Raw genomic sequence first — 12,900 nt, forward strand, 5'->3', positions numbered from 1 at the left:
TATTAAAATATCACAGGAAATCAAAAGCCTAGGAAAGTGAGAAGATGGACATAATTCTTATAACTGACACCTGAATTGAAATGTCTGTTCATTTGGTTGGTGACTGGGTCTGTGAAAATTCCCAATGTTGTCTTAGGGAAGAGTCTGAAAATTCCCACTCTTGTCTTTTATGTGATCTGGTTCTGCCGTGGAGGTAATGAGAGAAACATAAGAGGGGAGGGATAAATAATAATAAATAGGTATGTTGAAGATGCTAGAGGGATGAAAGAAGAAATTCTGTCTTATATAAAATAAGGAACAGATGAAACAAGATATGAAACAGGAGCAATCTCGAAAATTGAAAGTAGATTCTGAAAGTAAAACAGTACATTATGTTACTGAGGAAAAACACTGCTTTAGGTGCCATGAGAGGGAGAATTCAAGTATTGGCATCTATTAGACTCAGATAGAATGTAGCCCAGAGAAATAAGGAGGTAAGAAAACATGAAAGAGCCATTTAAAGACTTTGGTATGGATTGAAGGGTTCCAGAATATATACCAAGGGAAGAGATCAGAGGGAAGAAAAGAGATGAAGGATTTATTTATTTATTTATTTATTTTTTGAGACAGTCTCGCTCTGTCGCTTAGGCTGGAGTGCAGTAGCACAATCTTGGCTCACTGCAGGCTCCGTCTCCTGGGTTCACACCATTCTCCTGCTTCAGCCTCCCAAGTAGCTGGGACTACAGGCACATGTCACCATACTCAGCTAATTTTTTTTTAGTAGATACAGGGTTTTGCCATGTTACCCTAGGCTGGTCTTGAACTCTTGGACTCAAGTGATCCTCCTATCTCAGCCTTCTAAAGTGCTGGGATTACAAGATTGAGCCAGCACATCCAGCCCAATCTCTTTCCTTTTAATGGCTGCATGTATACCACATTTTCTAGTCTATTATTGTTGGGCATTTGGGTTGATTTTATGTCTTTCCTATTATGAATAGTGCTGCAATGAACATACACATGCATGTATGTTTATAATAGAATGATTTACATTCCTTTGGATATATACCTGTTAATGGGATTGCTGCGTCAAGTGGTATTTTTGCCTTTAGTTCTTTGAGGAATCACGGTCTTAGATACAATTTTTGAAGAGATAATTTTGGAGAAATTTCCAGACAAATTTCCTTTGAGCCAAAGTTTGTTCTCAGGAGTGAGCAAGATAAATGAAAATAATTACATAGCTGTAAATAGTATAGTATAACTGAAGTATTAAGGAAATTTTGAAAGATTTCATCAAGGAATGTCTGATCCTTTTCTTTATAATGCAGTTAATGTTGAAATACACAGTAAAATAAATTCTCCTGGTAAATTGCATTATAAAATTTAGCAGAAGAATAAAAAGGTGCTTTTTAAAAGTTTATATTGGCTGGGCGCGGTGGCTCACGCCTGTAATCCCAGCACTTTGGGAGGCTGAGGTGGGCGGATCATGAGGTCAGGTGATGGAAACCATCCTGGGTAACACAGTGAAACCCCCTCTCTACTAAAAATACAAAAAATTAGCCGGGTGTGGTGGTGGGCGCCTGTAGTCCCAGCTACTCGGGAGGCTGAGGCAGGAGAATGGCATGAACCCGGGAGGCAGAGCTTGCAGTGAGCCGAGATTGCGCCACTGCACTCCAGCCTGGGCGACAGAGCGAGACTCTGTCTCAAAAAAAAAAAAAAAAAAAAAAAAAAAAAGTTTGTATTAAAGAGGAGATATACAGAGTTGTAATGTGAATATTAGTGAAAGAAATGTTAGTGAAAATGTTGGAGCCAGCTAAAGCATTACTTGGATAGGTGTGTTATCTTAAGGGCATTAATGCTAAGCAAAAGCAAAAGAAACTAGAAAAAAGAAAAACAGCAAACCTAACATTACTGTGAAGAAAGGAATAATAAAAGTGGAAATGGAAGTTAAATAGAAAGATTAAAGAAGGTCAACTAAACCCAAATATTTGAGTCTAAGAAAACTTTAGGACCAGGAGGTTTTATCTTAGGAATACCGAGATGGTTTAATATTAGAAAATCTTTTAGTATAATGTCCAAATAATCTCATTACAGGAGGAAAAAGCCTATACTTACCTGAAGTGATGTAGGATGTTTAGAAAAATTATGTGATAATATGTAGCTAATAGTTTTTATAAACAGAAACTTTTGATAATTAGGAACAAGAGGGAACTTCCTTAGCTTGTAAAGGTTATCTCCCCCAAACCTACAGCTCAGATTGTGTCATTTTTAAATAACAGTGAAGTTTAGGTGTATTCGCAGGATATAAGCATTATCACTGGTGTTCAGTACTGGAACACCTAGCCAATGCATTAAAAAAAGAAAGAAAGAAGAGCTATAGCAATTGAAGATGAAGATGCAAAAGTATCCCTATTGGAAGAGGATATAATTGTGTTGAAATTTCAAGAGAAACCGTAGACTGTTAGAACTGATGAGAGTGTTCAGCAACGTTCCTGGATAGAAAGTTTAAAAAATCGGTAGCCTTCTGTATGGCATTAATAACCAATTAGAACAAGTAATCAGAAATGAGCATATTCAAGATAGAAGTAAAATCAGTGAAGTACAAAATAAAAATCTAATAAAAATTTTGGGTGGAACAGAATAAAATACTATTTTAAAAACCCATCATATTGAGTAATTAAAAAGACCTGACCATACTAATAGTAAGGTTGTAGAACAGCAACTAGTGGGAGTACAGATCTGTGTACAGATTCTCCTTTGGAGAATATTTTGATAATATCAAGAAGAGTTGAATGACTTACTGTCCTGTTTTCATTCAGTCAGTAAATATTTAATGAGTGTTTATACTGTGGAAACCACTTTTTTCCTTCTTTTCTTTACTAAGAATATAACATTAAAGAAAACCAATTCAATTCTTAGATATAACCTCTGGATACAATTTTTTTTACATGTTTATAAAAGGCATATATAGGAATGATTTTTTTTTCATGGCTTTGTTTATACTAACAAAAAAATAAAAACCCCAAGTTTCTATAATAAACAGGATAATTGATAAACTGTGGCATATCTAAACTCTGAAAAAAAATTTTTTTTTAAGACACAGTCTCGCTCTGTCGCACAGATTGGGGTGCCAGTGACATGGTCCCAGCTCACTGTAACCTCTGCCTCCCAGGTTCAAGTGATTCTTGTGCCTCAGCCTCCTAAGTAGCTGGGATTACAGGCGTGCGCCAGTACGCCTGGCTAAATTTTTTGTATTTTTAGTAGAGACGAGGTTTCCCTATGTTGGCCAAGCTGTTCTTGAACTCCTGGCCTCAAGCAGTCAGCCTGCCTTGGCCTCCCAAGGTGCTGGGACTACAGATGTGAGCCCCTATGCCTGGCCTGAAATTATTTGCTGCATTTAAAATGAGTAAACTAGAATTCTAGGTACCAGTACGAATAAATTTTAAAAATGGATTTTAAAGGTCCAATGCAAATTGCAGAATGATGCATAACACATGATGCTACAGTACTTATAAAGTGTGAACATATACTTAAGGTTATTTAACATCATGTTTTTTATATTGATTACTTTCTGAAAATATAGGAGAAAAAGGATAGGACCACAAAGGTTTATATGATATACAGGTATACTTCAGAGATATTGTGGGTTTGGTTCCAGTGAGTCATACAAACTTTTTGGCTTCCTAGTACATACAAAAGTTATATTTACCCTATAGTGTATTGTGTGTGCAATATCATTATGTCTGAAAAAACCCAATGTACGTACGTTAATTAAAAATACTATTAAAATGCCAATTAACATCTGAACCTTCAGTGAGTCATAATCTTTCTGCTAGTGGAAAGTCTTGCCTTGATGTTGATAGCTGCCGACTGATCAGGTGGCTGTGGTAGTTTCCTAAAACAAGACAACAATGAAGTTTCTGCATCAGTTGACTCTTCCTTTCATGAAAGATTTCTCTGTAGCATGCAATGCTGTTTGATAGCATTTTACCACAGTAGAACTGTTTTCAAAATTGGAGGAAGTCCTCTCAAACCCTGTCACTGCTTTATCATATAAATTTATGTAATATTCAGAATCCTTTGTTGCCATTTCAACAGTGTTCACAGCATCTTCACCAGGAGTAGGAGTTTGGTAGGCAGTAGCAGAAGACGTGTCTTAATTTAGAAACAGGAAATGCAAAGATAAAATCTGTTATCCGACCATAGAGGACAGTAGATGCCCTTGTAAAAATGGAGCTGAGAGAAACTACATTCTGACCATTGAATACTTTTTGTAAAATTGATGGTATTTTAGAAAGAAAATGACTTGTTCATATTTTCATTTTTAGAAATGCCTTTCTGGGAGCAATTTAGATGATGATTTGGTGGGCAAGTAAGGCTGGAATCAGACCAGTCAAAGGCTTTTTTTTTTAAACACTGATCCATTAGGGAACTGAAGAAAGTTCAAATTTATTGATTGATTGATTGATTGATTGATTGATTGAGATGGAGTCTTGCTCTGTCGCCCAGGCTGGAGTGCAGTGGTGCGGTCTCGGCTCACTACAAGCTCCGCCTCCTGGGTTCACGCCATTCTTCTGCCTCAGCCTCCCAAGCAGCTGGGACTACAGGCGCCTGCCACCATGCCTGGCTAATTTTTTTTTGTATTTTCAGTAGAGACGGGGTTTTACCGTGTTACCCAGGATGGTCTCGATCTCCTGACCTCGTGATCCACCTGCCTTGGCCTCCCAAAGTAGAAAGTTCAAATTTATAGAAGGTCAGTGAGAATGGAGAGGAAGTGACAGATTGTGCAAATATTAAGGCTCTGGAATGATTATGAAAAATGAGAAAGAGGAAGTAATCTAAGGTGGTCCCTAGTTCTTGGTAGTGTTCACTGAAAGAAAGTTTGTGTGAATATAGGTATTGGAGGATGGCTGTGAGAGTAGTTTGGACATCCTGACTTTTAGATCTGTGACATTAAATACATGTTGAATTTTGGAACTTTCAAGCTATATAGTCTAAGTGATATTTTTTGCTTTAGTAGTTATGAGTTAGTAAGAGCTTGTTAATTTCTGTAATCCATTGGCATTTTCATTTTGTACACCTAGATATCAACTATAAAAGTTGGACTATAGGGCTGGACATGATGGCTCAGTCCTGTAAGCCCAGTACTTTGGGAGGCTGAAGCAGGCAGATCTCTTGAGCCAGGAGTTCGAGACCAGCCTGGGCAACATGGCAAAACCCTGTCTCAACCAAAATACAAAAATTAGCCAGGTGTGGTGGCATGCGTCTGTAGTCCCAGCTACTCAGGAGGCTGAGTTGGGAGAATCACCTGAGTCCAGGAAGTCAAGGCTGCAGTGAGCTGTGATTGTGCCATTGCACTCCAGCCTGGGCAACGGGAGTGAGATTCTGTCTCAAAAAAAAAAGTTGGACTGTCGTTTATTCATTCAACAAAAATTCCAAGCTAATTGGGTTAGGCGCAGGGCTACAATATTAATTTAACTCACCTGACCCTTATCTTCATGGACTTTCCAGTCTTGGAAGAAGAAATAGTTTATACTAATCAAATGATCTATTAATGTACAATTAAAAACTGTTGATTAACACTAAGCAAACTTTCTTTGGTCTTAGTATAGTGATAACAACAGCTTATGTGAATAAGGAACTGTTGTTAGCCTATAAATTAAGTATACCTAGTGAGACAATTTGGTCTTCTGTTTGCTTTTGACAACTGACTTTGAAGGTGAAACTAATTTTGTCCATTTAAATATGATTGGGCAAGAGGTAGGTGTCTTAGAGATTGTTATCAGACATTCTCTCTCCCTTAGGGTTAGTAAGCTTTCTTCTAGTGTCAAAGAAAAGTATGGACTTTTATAGTGACATTGGTTTCTTCCAGCCTCCGAATTATAGATGGGTTACATGCCAAATCGCTTTGTATCATCAAATGGAGAGGAATTCTCAGGCTGGGCTTGAGTTTCACTCTATGGCTATACCAAGGAAAGAGGAAAGCAGCTGTGGGTTTATTTAAATTCCACCTGTTAACTTGTAAGTGTTAGAACTGACAGTTACATAGTAATTGTAATAGGACTTGTATGCATTTCTGAGCTATTAATAGAATGGATAAAAGTGTTCTAATAATTTTCTAATATTCATTGACTGAGAAGCTTGAAAGTTTCAAGAAGTATTAAAATGGCCAAAGAATGTCTAAGGATTGTAATTATAAACAAATGATACTGAGACATTAGATGAGAGGACACATATACTATTGATTAACGTGAAACTTCATGACAAAGATGTGGAGAACACATTGAAAGACAGAAATACTGTAATGAATTTAAGGAGTAAAATTTTGTGGAACTAAACAAATATAAGTACTTGAATAGAATTAATACTTGAGTGTATGATACGAGAAATGTGTTGATAGCTGTGACTGTTAACAGTGCAAAATATTGGGTACAGAATTTAAAATCATATAATATTCTAAACATTTAGAGTCTTTGCCTGAAGATGAAATTGGAAAACTGAAAATAACAGTTGTTTAAACAAGATAGATGTTTATTTCTCTCATATGTAAAAGATCGTAGATACGTGTTTTTTTCCATGGGGACTGGTGGATTGTGAAATAATTGAAATTCTCAATATTTTAATAATCATTAAAGAATATTTTATTGTAATTTTAGCAGTATACCTTTTGATGTTTTTCAAAACTGGATTTTCCATTTAAAAAAGGAAGAAGCTGCTAAGGCAGCACAATGAGAGGCAGCCAACTCTAGGTCTTTATTCCAAGCACCCTCTGGATATCCTCCTGTGCTGTTTGCATTCCTCTTGCCTGACCCTGGTGGGCATTCTGGGCCTCATGCTTCTTACTAGTGGTGAAGGCCAGACATATCTCACCTAATATGTACCATGAACAAGTTAATGTGCTACGTGTTGGGGTGAGGTGAGGGGCAGTGTGGGTCCCAGGCTGGTCCCATGCACTGGGCTTTTGAGAGGAACTGTTCCAGTTTATATCCCTTATTTCTGAAAAAACATGCGTGAGTGACCAGAGCATGGTGAACTTTAGTGAGCATACCTTTTTGGATGTTGATTGCCCTCCTAATCCCAGCTGTGGAAGAAAGGATATTTAAAGGCCCACTAGTGCAGCCAGATATCATTGTGTTGGTGGGTGAACCTAGTGAGCACCCACAATTTGGAAAAAGAAGACCTGAGCCAATGATAACAACACTCTTGTCACAAATTATTAGTGCCAGGTTGTCTGTGCCTTTGAACTCAGACAAAGTTGTGCACTACAAGCAGTGCATCATCTATACCAAGTTGTAGCAGAAAACCTTTCAGAAGACTGTCTGCAGTGGACGTTGGTGGACATGGCCCTACCTATTTTGAGAGGAGGACTAAGAATAAATTACTCTTAGGCCTGTGGCAGCCCCAGAATGCAGTTGTGTAAAGAGTCCTTCTGCTGGTAACCTCTATGTGGATAAGAAATTGCCACCTGCTTATACCCACCATGAAGTATTTGGCAATTAACCTTAGCGTTGTCATTTCAGTGGTCTTGGTGGCCATTGTTGCTGGCATTGTAGTTCTGGTGATCACCATCAGGAGAAAGTTGGGGAAATATAAGAAGATAGAGATCAAGGATTGAGGGAGTTGAATATGTGGGCAAGTGTATTAGTTTGTTCTCACATGGCTATTAGGAAATACCCGAGACTGGGTAATTTATAAAGAAAAGAGATTTCATTGACTCGCAGTTCTGCATGGCTGGGGAGGCCTCAGGAAACTTACAATCATGGTGGAAGGCACCTCTTTATAGGGCAGCAGGAGAGAAAATGAGTGCTAGCAGGGGAAATGCCAGATGCTTATAAAACCATCAGATCTCATGAGGACTCACTGTCATGAGAACATTATAGGGGATACTGCCCCCATGGTTCAGTTACCTCCCACCAGGTCCATCCCATGACACATGGGGATTATGGGAATTACAATTCAAAATGAGATTTGAGTGGAGATATAGCCAAACTATATCAGCAAGTAGGGATCTGTAGTAGCGGAGATATAAAGAGAGGGTTCAGGATCAGTTCAGAGTGAAACTTAATTCTCGGCCCAAGGCAGATACTTCCTCCATCATCATCCCCAACTTCCCTTCCTCCCTTTCCTTCCATTCTTCAGTTTGATGGTTTTGACCCAGGACTGCCTCTTTCTGGCTTCATGTCCCAACCTTTCTTGAAGTGCTGTTTCAATATTCTTTCTTCCTCTTGGTCCAGGGCCAAGAAATCTGACTCTTGAATTCAGCAAAGATAGATGTAAGAGGTCTCCATTGAATGATGTCTTTGATAGTATGTAAAGGAAAAGGTTAAGATGATACCCTAGGGTCATTTCAAAGTGATAGAATACCTTTTAAAGGTTTAATGAGTTTACGTGAGGAACAGTGCTTTTCTTTCTTGCATTTAGTTCTTTTAATTATCTCTCTGTGGTTCCAAAATGGAAAGATTTGGCATCTTCATCCTGAATTCTACTTTAGAGTTATCATCTTGTTGAAAAGAAAATTTTGGTTTTATTTGAACTTGCACAATAGCCATATTTCTTGTCTGTTATACCACCAATACGTATACTTTGCTTCTCACTTAACAGATAATTTTTTTTTTCAAATAGAGATATTGATCTTTCAAATAGGTCAGTGTTGTCCAGGCTGACCTCGAACTTCTGGGCCCAAGTGATCCTCCCTGGCCTGAGCCTCTCGAGTAGCTGGGACTACAGGTGCATATTGCCATGATGCCCAGCCCAGGGAATATTATTTTTTGGCTTAAACAACTTCCCTCCCTCCCTCCCTCCCTCCCTCCCTTCCTCCCTTCCTCCCTTCCCTCCTTCCCTCCTTCCCGCCTTCCTTCCTCCCTCCCTTCTTTTTTTTTTTTTGAAAAAAGACTCTGTCCACAAACTGCCAGTGTTTATTCTGCAGGTCACTCATTAAAGCTATTAGTAATATTTTATTATGTAAAAAATGTTTGTACTTATTTTGTCTTTGATAATTTTGCAACAACTTTCTTAATATAACAAATCTAATGAAATATAATAAAATATGGGGAAAGCATAAAGTGAAAGATGGAGTTTGAATTTCAGTCAGATTATGCAAAAAACAAAACAAAACAAAACACCCAACCAAAACCAATACAGCTTTTTCGGGGAGTCCTGGTGAGAGGTTGTGCATCATCAGATAAAATAAATGGAACTTCACAGGTAACTAATTGGATAAATGAAATATTTACATCCATCAGTGAACTATCAAACCAGGGCACATGCTGTAGAACTGATTAATTAATTTGATCCTCAGAAATTTTCAGATTTTATAACTCATGGTGTCTCCACAATTGTATTTTTATAAAGCTATCATCATTGAACCCCTTTAGAGATTCAGCTGAATTACTTTTATACTCCTTCATTTTTATACTCTGCAGTTACAGCTCATCATCTTGTGCATGTCTTAGACCAATATTTGGAACTGGTCTAGGATATTTTACAATAAGTCCTGGTCATATGAGTAACTTTTAGGTTATTCGAGCATAAAAGTAGGAAAGTGCTAAATATAAACTGCATTTCTCCCAGTTTTCTAGGTTTTTTTTTTTTTTTTTTCTTTTTGAGACAGAGTCTTGTTCTGTCGCCCAGGCTGGAGTGCAGTGGCGCGATCTCAGCTCACTGCAACCTCCGCCTCCTGGGTTCATGCGATTTTCCTGCCTCAGCCTCCCGAGTAGCTGGGATTACAGGCGCACACCACCACACCTGGCTAATTTTTTTTGTGTGTATTTTTTTTAGTAGAGACAGGGTTTCACTGTGTTGGCCAGACTGGTCTTGAACTCCTGACCTCGTGATCCGCCCACCTCGGCCTCCCAAAGTGCTGAGATTACAGGCATGAGCCACCGCGCCCAGCCAGTCTTTTAGTTTTTAGTCATGAAGTATTTGAATTGTCTTCTGTTTCTCAGAGATACGTGTATTTTTATTTTATTTATTTAGAGACGGAGTCTCACTCTGTCGCCCAGGCTGGAGTGCAATAGCATGATCTTGGCTCACTGCAACCTCCATCTCCTGGGTTCAAGTGATTCTCCTGCCTCAGCTTTCCTGGTAGATGGGATTATAGGTATGTGCCACCAGGCCTGGCTATTTTTTTATTTTTATTTATTTTTTATTTTTATTTTTTGAGATGGAATCTCGCTCTGTCACCCAGGCCGGAGTGCAGTGGCTCGATCTCGGTTCACTGCAACTTCCGCTTCCCGGATTCAGGCGATCCTCCTGCCTCAGTCTCCTGAGTAGCTGGGATTACTGATGTGTGCCACCATGCCCAGCTAATTTTTGTATTTTTAGTAGAGACAGGGTTTCACCATGTTGGCTAGGTTGGTCTTGAACTCCTGACCTCAAGTGATGCACCCGCCTTGGCCTCCCAAAGTGCTGGGATTACAGGCGTGAGCCACCGCATTTGGCTTTTTTTTTTTTGGCTCCCTCTGTTGCCCAGGCTGGAGTGCAGTGGCATGATCTTGGCTCACTGCAACCTCCGCCTCCTGGGTTAAAGTGATTCTGCTGCCTGGCCTATTTTTTGTTTTTTGTTTGTTTGGTTTTTTGAGACAGAGTCTCGCTCTGTCACCGAGGCTGGAGTGTAGTGGCACGATCTTGGCTCACTGCAACCTCTCCCTCCAGGTTCAAGCGATTCTCCTGCGTCAGCCTCCCAAGTAGCTGGGATTATAGGCACACGCCACCACACCTTGCTAATTTTTTCTGTTTGTTTTTAGTAGAGACAGGGCTTCACCATGTTGGTCAGGCTGGTCTCGAACTCCTGACCTCAGGTCATCTGCCCGCCTTGGCCTCCCAAACTGCTAGGATTACAGGCATGTGCTACCGCTCCCGGCCTTGATTGGCTTTTTACAAATAAAATAGGCCAGGTGCAGTCGCTCATGCCTATAATCCCAACACTTTGGGAGGCCGAGACAGGCGGATCACCTGAGGTTAAGAGTTCCAGACCAGTCTGACCATTGTGGTGAAACCCCATGTCTATTAAAAATGCAAGGCTGGGCGTGGTGGCTCATACCTGTAATCCCAACATTTTGGGAGACCAAGGCGGGTAGATCACAGAGTCAGGAGTTCGAGATCAGCATGGCCAACAGAGTGAAACCCCTTCTCTACTAAAAATACAAAAGTTAGCCGGTTGTGGTGACACGTGCCTGTAGTCCGAGCTACTTGGGAGGCTGAGGCAGGAGAATTGCTTGAACCTGGAAGCGGAGGTTGCAGTGAGCTGATATTGTGCCATTGCACTCCAGCCTGGGTGACAGAGCGAGACTCCCATCTCAAAAAACCAACCAAACAAAAAACAGAAAATAGGCTGGGCAGCAGAATCACTTGAACCCGGGAGGCGGAGGTTGTGGTGAGTTGAGATCACGCCACTGCACTCCAGCCTGGGCAACAGAGGGAGACCAAAAAAAAAAAAAAAAAAAAAAAAAAAAAGCCAAATGCAGTGGCTCACCCCTGCAATCCCAGCACTTTGGGAGGCCAAGGCAGGTGGATCACTTGAGGTCAGGAATTCAAGACCAACCTAGCCAACATGGTGAAACCCTGTTTCTACTAAAAATAGAAAAATTAGCCAGCATGGTGGCATGCATCGGTAATCCCGGCTACTTGGAAGGCTGAGGCAGGAGGATCGCCTGAATCCGGGAGGCGGAAGTTGCAGTGAGCCGAGATCGAGCCAACCATTGCGCTACAGCCTGAGCAACAAGAGCGAAACTCCATCTCGAAAAAACAAAAACAAAAGCCCAAAAACAAAAAAAACAAAACAACAAAAAACCAGTCAAATATAGCAGTGGTGGGTGGTGGATTGTATACCAACTTTAATGACACTAATGTTAATAAGTTCTGATAACCCACTACCATCAGACCAGCCATGTGTATATTTGTATATATCTACTGATTGATTACCCTCCCCAGTAGATAATGAGCAAGTGAAGAGCGAATTCACGTTTTGCTATTTGTTGAACAATGTGTTAAGAATGTTTTTATGAGGAAAAGATGTTAACATAAAAAGTATTTGACAAATTTCTAAATTTTCCTTGGACTTGATTAATCTTTACTCTTACTTTGACCTAATATTGTGTTGTGTAGGCTTTTTTTTTTTTTTTTTTTTTGAGATACACTTTTGCTCTTGTTGCCCAGGCTAGAGTGCAATGGCACCATCTTGGCTCACTGCAACCTCCACCCCCCGGGTTCAAGGTGTTCTCCTGCCTCAGCCTCGTGAGGAGCAGGGATTATAGGGACCCGCCTGGCTAATTTTTGGCTGGCTAATTTTTGTATTTTTAGTAGAGATAGGGTTTCACCACATTGGCCAGGCTGGTCTCTAACTCCTGACCTCAGGTGATCTACCCACCTTGGCCTCCCAAAGTGCTGGGATTACAGACGTGAGCCACTGCGCCTGGCCTGGCTAGTTTTTCTTTTTAAGCAATTTGGTTCTGTTTTCCTTCATTTTCCTAGGATGAAAAGTAATACATAGAATATACAGAATGTTTTGGGTCAAAAGCTATAAATTGCCTTTTTTTTTTTTTTTTTTTTTTTTTGAGATGGAGTTTCATTCTTGTTACCCAGGCTAGAGTGCAAATGGTGTGATCTCAGCTCCCTGCAACCTCCACCTTCCAGGTTCAAGCGATTCTCCTGCCTCAGCCTCCCGAGTAGCTGGGATTACAGATGCCTACCACCATGCCCGGCTAATTTTTGTATTTCTAGTAGAGACAGGTTTTCACCGCAATGGCCAGGCTAGTCTCATACTCCTGACCTCAGGTGATCCACCTGCCTCAGCCTGCCAGAGTGTTGGAATTACAGGTGTGAGCCATCAGGTCCGGCCTCAAATTGCTTTTTTCATTTCATAGCTGTTTGAAAATCCTCAGATAATAGATTAATATTTGCTTAAGAGTGAAGTTTTTTTTTAAA

At 40.1% G+C, this 12,900-nt stretch overlaps 1 protein-coding gene across 2 annotated transcripts in view; it reads left to right on the forward strand.

Moving 5' to 3' along the window:
• Nucleotides 1-12,900, forward strand: part of STAG1 (stromal antigen 1) — a 417,686-nt gene that overhangs the window by 152,714 nt on the left and 252,072 nt on the right. The window lies entirely within an intron of this gene.

Source organism: Nomascus leucogenys, chromosome 8 (genome assembly GCF_006542625.1).
Source record: "Nomascus leucogenys isolate Asia chromosome 8, Asia_NLE_v1, whole genome shotgun sequence".
Taxonomy (NCBI): Eukaryota; Metazoa; Chordata; class Mammalia; order Primates; family Hylobatidae; genus Nomascus; species Nomascus leucogenys.